The sequence below is a fragment of the Euprymna scolopes genome, chromosome 25 (assembly GCF_053919585.1).
Source record: "Euprymna scolopes isolate OS-2025 chromosome 25, ASM5391958v1, whole genome shotgun sequence".
NCBI lineage: Eukaryota > Metazoa > Mollusca > Cephalopoda > Sepiida > Sepiolidae > Euprymna > Euprymna scolopes.
In genome coordinates this window covers 98,580,560-98,593,992 of record NC_136506.1, presented here as the reverse complement: position 1 = coordinate 98,593,992, position 13,433 = coordinate 98,580,560, and positions in this window count along the sequence as shown.

The following is a 13,433-nucleotide window of genomic DNA, read 5'->3' as shown; positions in this document are numbered from 1 at the left end:
TTTCATATGAGATGATAGCAGCTTTCATAAACGGCCGGTATTTTAAGATGACTGAGAATTTTCATATGAGATGATAGCAGCTTTCATAAAAGGCCGGTATTTAAAGATGGCTGTGAATTTTCATATGAGATGATAGCAGCTTTCATAAACGGCCGGTATTTTAAGATGACTGAGAATTTTCATATGAGATGATAGCAGCTTTCATAAAAGGCCGGTATTTAAAGATGACTGAGAATTTTCATATGAGATGATAGCAGCTTTCATAAACGGCCGGTATTTTTAGATGACTGAGAATTTTCATATGAGATGATAGCAGCTTTCATAAACGGCCGGTATTTAAAGATGACTGAGAATTTTCATATGAGATGATAGCAGCTTTCATAAAAGGCCGGTATTTTAAGATGACTGAGAGTTTTCATATGAGATGATAGCAGCTTTCATAAAAGGCCGGTATTTAAAGATGACTGAGAATTTTCATATGAGATGATAGCAGCTTTCATAAAAGGCCGGTATTTAAAGATGGGTGTGAATTTTCATATGAGATGATAGCAGCTTTCATAAACGGCCGGTATTTAAAGATGACTGAGAATTTTCATATGAGATGATAGCAGCTTTCATAAACGGCCGGTATTTAAAGATGACTGAGAATTTTCATATGAGATGATACCAGCTTTCATAAACGGCCGGTATTTAAAGATGGCTGTGAATTTTTATATGAGATGATAGCAGCTTTCATAAAAGGCCGGTATTTAAAGATGACTGAGAATTTTCATATGAGATGATAGCAGCTTTCATAAACGGCCGGTATTTAAAGATGACTGAGAATTTTCATATGAGATGATAGCAGCTTTCATAAAAGGCCGGTATTTAAAGATGACTGTGAATTTTCATATGAGATGATAGCAGCTTTCATAAACGGCCGGTATTTAAAGATGACTGAGAATTTTCATATGAGATGATAGCAGCTTTCATAAAAGGCCGGTATTTAAAGATGACTGAGAATTTTCATATGAGATGATAGCAGCTTTCATAAAAGGCCGGTATTTAAAGATGACTGAGAATTTTCATATGAGATGATAGCAGCTTTCATAAAAGGCCGGTATTTAAAGATGACTGAGAATTTTCATATGAGATGATAGCAGCTTTCATAAAAGGCCGGTATTTAAAGATGACTGAGAATTTTCATATGTTATGATAGCAGCTTTCATAAACGGCCGGTATTTAAAGATGACTGAGAATTTTCATATGAGATGATAGCAGCTTTCATAAACGGCCGGTATTTAAAGATGACTGAGAATTTTCATATGAGATGATAGCAGCTTTCATAAAAGGCCGGTATTTAAAGATGGCTGTGAATTTTCATATGAGATGATAGCAGCTTTCATAAAAGGCCGGTATTTAAAGATGACTGAGAATTTTCATATGAGATGATAGCAGCTTTCATAAAAGGCCGGTATTTAAAGATGACTGAGAATTTTCATATGAGATGATAGCAGCTTTCATAAAAGGCCGGTATTTAAAGATGACTGAGAATTTTCATATGAGATGATAGCAGCTTTCATAAACGGCCGGTATTTAAAGATGACTGAGAATTTTCATATGAGATGATAGCAGCTTTCATAAACGGCCGGTATTTTAAGATGACTGAGAATTTTCATATGAGATGATAGCAGCTTTCATAAACGGCCGGTATTTTAAGATGACTGAGAATTTTCATATGAGATGATAGCAGCTTTCATAAACGGCCGGTATTTTAAGATGACTGAGAATTTTCATATGAGATGATAGCAGCTTTCATAAAAGGCCGGTATTTAAAGATGACTGAGAATTTTCATATGAGATGATAGCAGCTTTCATAAACGGCCGGTATTTAAAGATGACTGAGAATTTTCATATGAGATGATAGCAGCTTTCATAAACGGCCGGTATTTAAAGATGACTGAGAATTTTCATATGAGATGATAGCAGCTTTCATAAACGGCCGGTATTTAAAGATGACTGAGAATTTTCATATGAGATGATAGCAGCTTTCATAAAAGGCCGGTATTTAAAGATGACTGAGAATTTTCATATGAGATGATAGCAGCTTTCATAAACGGCCGGTATTTAAAGATGACTGAGAATTTTCATATGAGATGATAGCAGCTTTCATAAAAGGCCGGTATTTAAAGATGACTGAGAATTTTCATATGAGATGATAGCAGCTTTCATAAACGGCCGGTATTTAAAGATGACTGAGAATTTTCATATGAGATGATAGCAGCTTTCATAAAAGGCCGGTATTTAAAGATGACTGTGAATTTTCATATGAGATGATAGCAGCTTTCATAAACGGCCGGTATTTAAAGATGGCTGTGAATTTTCATATGAGATGATAGCAGCTTTCATAAACGGCCGGTATTTAAAGATGGCTGTGAATTTTCATATGAGATGATAGCAGCTTTCATAAAAGGCCGGTATTTAAAGATGACTGAGAATTTTCATATGAGATGATAGCAGCTTTCATAAAAGGCCGGTATTTTAAGATGACTGAGAATTTTCATATGAGATGATAGCAGCTTTCATAAAAGGCCGGTATTTAAAGATGACTGAGAATTTTCATATGAGATGATAGCAGCTTTCATAAACGGCCGGTATTTAAAGATGACTGAGAATTTTCATATGAGATGATAGCAGCTTTCATAAAAGGCCGGTATTTAAAGATGACTGTGAATTTTCATATGAGATGATAGCAGCTTTCATAAACGGCCGGTATTTTAAGATGACTGAGAATTTTCATATGAGATGATAGCAGCTTTCATAAAAGGCCGGTATTTAAAGATGACTGAGAATTTTCATATGAGATGATAGCAGCTTTCATAAACGGCCGGTATTTAAAGATGACTGAGAATTTTCATATGAGATGATAGCAGCTTTCATAAAAGGCCGGTATTTAAAGATGACTGTGAATTTTCATATGAGATGATAGCAGCTTTCATAAACGGCCGGTATTTAAAGATGGCTGTGAATTTTCATATGAGATGATAGCAGCTTTCATAAACGGCCGGTATTTAAAGATGACTGAGAATTTTCATATGAGATGATAGCAGCTTTCATAAAAGGCCGGTATTTAAAGATGACTGTGAATTTTCATATGAGATGATAGCAGCTTTCATAAACGGCCGGTATTTAAAGATGGCTGTGAATTTTCATATGAGATGATAGCAGCTTTCATAAACGGCCGGTATTTAAAGATGACTGAGAATTTTCATATGAGATGATAGCAGCTTTCATAAAAGGCCGGTATTTTAAGATGACTGAGAATTTTCATATGAGATGATAGCAGCTTTCATAAACGGCCGGTATTTAAAGATGGCTGTGAATTTTCATATGAGATGATAGCAGCTTTCATAAACGGCCGGTATTTAAAGATGACTGAGAATTTTCATATGAGATGATAGCAGCTTTCATAAACGGCCGGTATTTAAAGATGACTGAGAATTTTCATATGAGATGATAGCAGCTTTCATAAACGGCCGGTATTTAAAGATGACTGAGAATTTTCATATGAGATGATAGCAGCTTTCATAAAAGGCCGGTATTTAAAGATGACTGAGAATTTTCATATGAGATGATAGCAGCTTTCATAAAAGGCCGGTATTTAAAGATGACTGTGAATTTTCATATGAGATGATAGCAGCTTTCATAAACGGCCGGTATTTAAAGATGGCTGTGAATTTTCATATGAGATGATAGCAGCTTTCATAAACGGCCGGTATTTAAAGATGACTGAGAATTTTCATATGAGATGATAGCAGCTTTCATAAACGGCCGGTATTTAAAGATGACTGAGAATTTTCATATGAGATGATAGCAGCTTTCATAAACGGCCGGTATTTAAAGATGACTGAGAATTTTCATATGAGATGATAGCAGCTTTCATAAACGGCCGGTATTTAAAGATGACTGTGAATTTTCATATGAGATGATAGCAGCTTTCATAAAAGGCCGGTATTTAAAGATGACTGAGAATTTTCATATGAGATGATAGCAGCTTTCATAAACGGCCGGTATTTAAAATGACTGAGAATTTTCATATGAGATGATAGCAGCTTTCATAAACGGCCGGTATTTAAAGATGACTGAGAATTTTCATATGAGATGATAGCAGCTTTCATAAAAGGCCGGTATTTAAAGATGACTGAGAATTTTCATATGAGATGATAGCAGCTTTCATAAAAGGCCGGTATTTAAAGATGACTGAGAATTTTCATATGAGATGATAGCAGCTTTCATAAACGGCCGGTATTTAAAGATGACTGAGAATTTTCATATGAGATGATAGCAGCTTTCATAAACGGCCGGTATTTAAAGATGACTGTGAATTTTCATATGAGATGATAGCAGCTTTCATAAAAGGCCGGTATTTAAAGATGACTGTGAATTTTCATATGAGATGATAGCAGCTTTCATAAACGGCCGGTATTTAAAGATGGCTGTGAATTTTCATATGAGATGATAGCAGCTTTCATAAACGGCCGGTATTTAAAGATGACTGAGAATTTTCATATGAGATGATAGCAGCTTTCATAAAAGGCCGGTATTTAAAGATGACTGAGAATTTTCATATGAGATGATAGCAGCTTTCATAAACGGCCGGTATTTAAAGATGACTGAGAATTTTCATATGAGATGATAGCAGCTTTCATAAAAGGCCGGTATTTAAAGATGACTGAGAATTTTCATATGAGATGATAGCAGCTTTCATAAACGGCCGGTATTTAAAGATGACTGAGAATTTTCATATGAGATGATAGCAGCTTTCATAAAAGGCCGGTATTTAAAGATGACTGTGAATTTTCATATGAGATGATAGCAGCTTTCATAAACGGCCGGTATTTAAAGATGGCTGTGAATTTTCATATGAGATGATAGCAGCTTTCATAAAAGGCCGGTATTTAAAGATGACTGTGAATTTTCATATGAGATGATAGCAGCTTTCATAAAATGCCGGTATTTAAAGATGACTGTGAATTTTCATATGAGATGATAGCAGCTTTCATAAACGGCCGGTATTTAAAGATGACTGAGAATTTTCATATGAGATGATAGCAGCTTTCATAAACGGCCGGTATTTAAAGATGACTGAGAATTTTCATATGAGATGATAGCAGCTTTCATAAAAGGCCGGTATTTAAAGATGACTGTGAATTTTCATATGAGATGATAGCAGCTTTCATAAACGGCCGGTATTTAAAGATGACTGAGAATTTTCATATGAGATGATAGCAGCTTTCATAAACGGCCGGTATTTAAAGATGACTGAGAATTTTCATATGAGATGATAGCAGCTTTCATAAACGGCCGGTATTTAAAGATGACTGAGAATTTTCATATGAGATGATAGCAGCTTTCATAAAAGGCCGGTATTTAAAGATGACTGAGAATTTTCATATGAGATGATAGCAGCTTTCATAAACGGCCGGTATTTAAAATGACTGTGAATTTTTATATGAGATGATAGCAGCTTTCATAAAATGCCGGTATTTAAAGATGACTGAGAATTTTCATATGAGATGATAGCAGCTTTCATAAACGGCCGGTATTTAAAATGACTGAGAATTTTCATATGAGATGATAGCAGCTTTCATAAACGGCCGGTATTTAAAGATGGCTGTGAATTTTCATATGAGATGATAGCAGCTTTCATAAACGGCCGGTATTTAAAGATGACTGAGAATTTTCATATGAGATGATAGCAGCTTTCATAAACGGCCGGTATTTAAAGATGACTGAGAATTTTCATATGAGATGATAGCAGCTTTCATAAACGGCCGGTATTTAAAGATGACTGAGAATTTTCATATGAGATGATAGCAGCTTTCATAAACGGCCGGTATTTAAAGATGACTGAGAATTTTCATATGAGATGATAGCAGCTTTCATAAAAGGCCGGTATTTAAAGATGACTGAGAATTTTCATATGAGATGATAGCAGCTTTCATAAACGGCCGGTATTTAAAATGACTGTGAATTTTCATATGAGATGATAGCAGCTTTCATAAAAGGCCGGTATTTAAAGATGACTGAGAATTTTCATATGAGATGATAGCAGCTTTCATAAACGGCCGGTATTTAAAATGACTGAGAATTTTCATATGAGATGATAGCAGCTTTCATAAACGGCCGGTATTTAAAGATGGCTGTGAATTTTCATATGAGATGATAGCAGCTTTCATAAACGGCCGGTATTTAAAGATGACTGAGAATTTTCATATGAGATGATAGCAGCTTTCATAAAAGGCCGGTATTTAAAGATGACTGTGAATTTTCCTATGAGATGATAGCAGCTTTCATAAACGGCCGGTATTTAAAGATGACTGAGAATTTTCATATGAGATGATAGCAGCTTTCATAAACGGCCGGTATTTAAAGATGACTGAGAATTTTCATATGAGATGATAGCAGCTTTCATAAAAGGCCGGTATTTAAAGATGACTGTGAATTTTCATATGAGATGATAGCAGCTTTCATAAACGGCCGGTATTTAAAGATGGCTGAGAATTTTCATATGAGATGATAGCAGCTTTCATAAACGGCCGGTATTTAAAGATGGCTGTGAATTTTCATATGAGATGATAGCAGCTTTCATAAACGGCCGGTATTTAAAGATGGCTGTGAATTTTCATATGAGATGATAGCAGCTTTCATAAACGGCCGGTATTTAAAGATGGCTGTGAATTTTCATATGAGATGATAGCAGCTTTCATAAACGGCCGGTATTTAAAGATGGCTGTGAATTTTCATATGAGATGATAGCAGCTTTCATAAACGGCCGGTATTTAAAGATGGCTGTGAATTTTCATATGAGATGATAGCAGCTTTCATAAACGGCCGGTATTTAAAGATGGCTGTGAATTTTCATATGAGATGATAGCAGCTTTCATAAACGGCCGGTATTTAAAGATGGCTGTGAATTTTCATATGAGATGATAGCAGCTTTCATAAACGGCCGGTATTTAAAGATGGCTGTGAATTTTCATATGAGATGATAGCAGCTTTCATAAACGGCCGGTATTTAAAGATGGCTGTGAATTTTCATATGAGATGATAGCAGCTTTCATAAAAGGCCGGTATTTAAAGATGACTGTGAATTTCCGGCTGTGAGCTTGGATATCAGTGTGTCGTTTTAAACCACAAAATAGTTAGATGATAATGCAGAATAGTTAGCAATCCATTTTTCAATATGCTTTATATTTAACAATTTATTATTTAAACACAAATTACAAGCGTATATATTTTAAGAAAAAGAGTAAAATAGTTAGAATAAAAGAGACACAAATAGAAGTAAATTTTAGAAATTAAAATTGTGTCTTGTGATTACTTCTAGCGGCCGCGTAACTTCCGATTCCCATATTTTGCTTTTAGTCGACATATACTATAAGTATCGATTCTGACAAAGAAGAAAGAATTACCGTTTTTTAAGCCAGACTATATTCTATGTAAAACTTATGCTTGCCAAGATTTTCATCTTTCCATAGTATTTAGTTGTACCTCCTCATATAAGGATGCCTAGGTTTGAGCAATTCCCTATAAAAATCAATGTTGTTCATCGCAAACGAGTTAATGATTTCGATTATATAATTGCGTCACCATAATTGTACATGGCTAACACTTTGAATTACGTATTGAAAAAAGCATGAAGAAAAAAGAAGTTACTCATTGTAAAAAAGATAGCGACATTAATTTGATTGGATAGTTTCCCTTTGCTTAATTTTACTATTTTTACTTCAAGCGTTTTTATGCAAAAGTAAAATCCAATTAAAAGGAAAGAAGAAAGAAAAATTAAAGAAATACGGGCAGGAAAAGCAAATTACTTGCAGAAAATTTAATAATATTTTTTTAGTTTTCAAATCAGAATTACACACCGCTTATAAAAAAAATCTTGTTAAAACATTGTGAGCATCCTCTTAAATTGTTAATACAGTTGCTAGAAGTTTCAACAGGAAAAACAGACTACAAAGAATAGACAAAAACAAACAGTTACAATTTGTCCTATATAACTAACTTCAAATTAAAGAACTGATAAAAAAACATCTAGAAATAAAATCATTGCGTTTTTCAACTACAAGATTTTTATTTAAAAAAAAATGTCTAATGTACGCATATATGAACAAACATAAAAATATTGTACCCAAAAACATTTCACGTCACAAATAACATCATCAAATTTCCATTCGTAAACACGCATATTCTGGCATGTTTAATTACTTTATGAAATTAAATACCAACAAAAGCTTTCAAAATATACTTATTTTATTTACATACACTCATACATTCGACATACAATATAACATAAGTAGAATAGTCTGAAGATAAGATTTTTTTAAAAGCCAAATATTGCTATCCCGTTTTTAAGACTAGCTTATGTTAGTGATTGTGATCAAAAAATGTTCTAAAATGTCCTTTCAGTGAAGAGTTACTGAGTACCTTAAATAAGATGGACACTTTAATAAATATTACACACATACAACTCAAGTCGATTATAAGTAATGCCCTCCGGCTGTAATGCACTTGTTATACCCTTCAAACAACTTTTGAAAAGACCCTGGAAGTCCTTTTGTGTGAGCGTGTCAATGACCATCGTTATAGCCTCTTTCAACACCATTTGTCTCATAACGACAGTTTCAAAGGTTTTCCTGGAGCTAAGATAATAAGCTGAAATTACAGAGGGCAATGTGTGGACTATAGAGAGGGTGAGGAACTGTCTTGATTTCCATCTTAGTCATTACAATGTCTTTCTGTCTGATCTTCTCTGGGCAGCCTTAGGACAAACTTCGCGCAAATCTTCCACATCTTTAGATAATTATGTGTACAGTTTTAACACTGACATTAAGCGGTGCACTTATTGTCTTTATAAACAGACGACGGTATTTATACATGGACTTCTATTTTTGGTTAATCAATTCTGATGTTCTGACTTCTTTACTCCTCCCACACATTCTCCTCATCCCTCAAAGACTCTTTGTCTTTGCTAAATATTTTATGCCACTCGACAATTGATGCTCTCTTTCTGCAAGATGGTCCAAAAGCAGCCTTAAAATTCCATACGTTTCCGTTTCATTTCCCAAGTTCAAAACAGAATTTCATTGCATATCGTTCGTCTTAATTGTCCTTTTGTCCAGATTTCATTTTTTGAAATTCTCTAGGTGTGATTATCAGGCTTTAGTAGGGTGTATTCCAATTAATGCTCTTACTTATAATTTGAACCTGGAAACATAATGGGCCAGTCATTTCATGAGATATATTGCAATAATATACTGGATGGCTAAGCGTCTACAATATTATTTAATGCATATAAGACATTCTTGATACTTATTGAAGATCCTCTCATATCAGAATTAGTTGCTCACATTGAACATTCAAATTCATGGTAAGAATCAGAACAGCGACTTGATAAAGAATAAATTTAAAACATCCAAAATGCTTGTTCTTCAGTAAATCAATATTCCGTTTATTTTAGATCATAGGCATTCTAATATTTCTGATTCAACTTTGGTATAGAAAGTCACTGTTAAATATCTTTAAAAAAACACTTCCTATGCGTAGATACAAAAATAAAACGGTTGCGTGGCGTTTTATTATTTTTCCAATCGGAAATAGAGGTATTGAAATAATTTAGTTAAGTGCATTAAATAATTAGAATGACCGGAAATGCAAGATCCTTTTCGTTAATTTTACACGCGCAATTAACACATTACATTAATTTCTAAAACAAGCGTTTGGTCTTACATTTCTAAATTTTTAAAACGAAGATTGGTTATTCGTATTATTTTGCTTCTATAAACTACTGTTCTCATCTTGAATATCATTTGTACTGTTTTAACTTCAGGTTATGAGACGTTAACTAAATTCCAAATTTCAGTTCCGAAAGTGTAGTATTTTATTTTACATATTTTCGTAATCTAGTGATGGTTACATCGCGAAGAGGGTTGAGGATGCGGTAAAAGATAATGACTCAAAAATAATAAATACAAGTCAGAAAAATGCATAAAGAATATCATGAAAACAAACCGTAGGATCAGTTGACGGTTTCTATATTGAAATCAGGTGAAGAGTTTCTATATTGAAACCAGGCGAAGCGTTTATATATTGAAACCAGGCGAAGAGTAATAGCGAAACTCGAAGGTTTGTCCAATCTTTCAAGGGATTTACTAAATCTGTAAGCGTAAAAAGCGATTCCAAAACAGAGAAATTTCGTGCAGTATATGTCGGAACAGTTAAGTCCAAATACAAAATTTTTTCTATGAAAAAAGAAAAAGGTATGTATAAGCCCGTATGCATTATTAATAAAAAAATATATACTTTCCTAAAAAATCTAAGAAAAAATCTATCAACATTTTCCAAGCAAGGGGATCATACAAAAGACCAGAAAAAAACTACCCCCGACATGAAGAATTACACTGGAAAATTGTTGTTTTGTTTGTTTTTTATTTTTTTTTCAAAACGAAAAATGTCAGAATTGCAACAAGCTTGATCATAAAGATTCGCATTGTATTAACAAACGCAAAGCAAAAAAATAAAATAAGAGAAAAATGATCGATTAAAAAGTCAGATAGAAATTTATGAAGGGAGGTAATAGTCAAAATATAAAAACGAAACAGATTAAAGTTGCCCACTGTGTAAGATATCTGCAGATGTTCTTTACATCCATAGAAGAGGCTAAACACACCGACTTTTCAGTAAATCCAAAAGTAAACTCGCATTGTAACTGGCAAAACAATAAATATATTTTCGAAATTCTTCAGCAGTAAACTTGAGTGTACAAAATAATAAAATAAACAGAGACGCTCTAAAAAAAAGATCCTATAGTGTATTTGGGACTTACTGGATGAACAGTTTCTATTTCTGGAATCGTTCAATGCATATTTTGTGTCAGAAAATGGAGGACGTTATATCGGATTCGGAAGATTTAAGAGAGGAATTAAAACAACACTTTTTTCCGATTTTCTTAGCTTGATTAAACAGATGCACTAAATCTAATGTCAAATTCGATGTAAAAGTAATCACACAGAAAAACAAAAAGTAAACATTCTCTATGCAACATTTGGCAATTTAAACAAAGAACTTAAAAAAGTATACAGCACACCAACGGATAATGGCTTACAGCAGTTCGTAAAAATGTATAGAATAACGTTAGATCCGAATACGCCGGCTGAAACGATGTTCGCACGGACGGTGTAATCTGTTTTAGATAAACTCTTTCAAAACAATTACAATCGCACACGCGGCCCTGTCGGTGGGGCATTAGAATACGCCGACTGCCCCCCTCTGCAGAGGGGAAAAGTCCCTCAATGGGGGTCCTTGATATGACCTTAAACTATATCCAGTGGTGAGGCCCCAGCTTGTGGGCTTTGGCGAGTGTGCCACTCTTTAATTACCATTGGTCCCAGGTCCACTCTGACCCGGAGTGGTAGTACCTGTTAGGGTCCCAACTATGGGGTAAATAGAAACCGACGTGAAAACAACAAATATATTCTATTAAAAAAATTTTTTTCAAAATCTTTGGATTCGGCATTAAATAACCCGAAAAGGGTTGATATGCCGTAAAACAAAAACAACCAACCAACTACAATCGCACACGACAACGTACACACCCATATTTAAATCCTAGAGATTTTTTTTCAAAAGTCTTTAAAACAACACTTTATGCAGAAAAATGAGTATAATTAGCAAGAGGGTTTGCGATATAGTGTACACCATGCTAGGTCGTTCCCAAACGCCATCAGAAACATTTAAAGGTGTATTTTACAGTACACTCGCAACAGATTATCCGTGCTAAAAGAGTCGATAAATGCAATATTTTACACGTTCGCTGTTGCTCCACTCCAACGAAAATTAGAACTGCTGGATAGAAAGTGAACATTCAGCGTGACATTTATTATTAAACAAAAGTAGGAAATATATAAACAGCTTTTTTAAGAAGCAAAATGATTGGGAAAGAGGTTATTATGTAGAATCACGCATAAAAATATGGAATCTCCCAAGTTTAAAAATATAACACTCTAGAGAATCACAGATAGGAGGTCATATTCGAATTTAATACTACAACGCTCTCATTCTAAGTGTTCTGACATGTTGTAAATGCAAATACCTTTATATCAATATCCATGTCCGAGTCTTTTTAGTGACTTGTCCAGGGAATAACATATATATATATATATATATATATATATATATATATATATATATATATATATATATATATATATATATATATATATATATATATAGTTTGAGGTTGTTAGATTTCAATTATTTCAAATGTAGGGTAACCAGTGAAATATAAAGAGGTTAATACAAGAGTGCTCAATATGGAACTAACGCAAGGTTCCTTTTCAGATTGTCTTTAATTAAACAGTAATTTGTTGCTACACAGTCATGAGCATGTTTCGTTCTTCTAGTATTTAGTAACTAGAGATCTCTTCAGGAAACAACAATTATATTCGAAAGCGGAATTTTTAGATTAAGACTTCCGCTTTTGAATATAAGCGTTGTAGCCTGAAGAGCTCTCTAGTTACTAAATAAGAACGAAACATATTTAGATCTGTGTAGCAACAAATTACTGCTTATCTAAAGACAAATTTAAAGTGTATATACATATATATATGTATACAGGTAAACTGAGAATTTAAGCTAAATTTAATGTAACTGTTTAAACAACCTATACCTCATTTTATTGGCCTTTTATTCTTCTATAATTTTACCTTTTCATATTTGAGTTTTAATTGAACTATTCTAATGTTTACGTCAATTTAAAAAAAAACTTCAAATTAAGGAGGCAAAAAGAAAGTGCACACAATAGAACATTGTTATTTAAATGTAATTTAGGACATGAATGCAACGCAAATACAACATGAACACAATTAACTATATAATGTTTACTAGCATATCCCTTCTGCAATGTGAGAGCCTGCAATGTTTGGGGAATTCCTTGAATTAGACTGCAGCAATACTCCGAGGAAAGGGCATCCAACTATTCTTTAATTTTTGTCCAAAGTTTTTACAAATTTGAAATTTTATCATTGAGTAGCTGTTGCCTGACGTAATGCCATACGTGTTCGATAGGATTGAGGTCTGGATATTGTGCAGGCATATCCAAACACGGAATACCATGCACTTCAAGGAACCTCTTGACATTGCAAGCTGTATGAATGGGAGCAATGTTCTGCATGAAGATGGAATTATCATCCAGATTTCGACCTAAGTAGGGTAGAAAATGCTCAGTCAGCATATTAATGTGCTTCGTCGAATTAATTCGACCTTACAAGCGAACTATATGCCCTGGACCATTGGTACTAATAATGCCCCACACCAATGCAGAACCTTCACCACCTTGCAGCGTGGAAACTGAGCACCTAGGATTAAATTCTTCGTCTTGCCTCCGACGGACG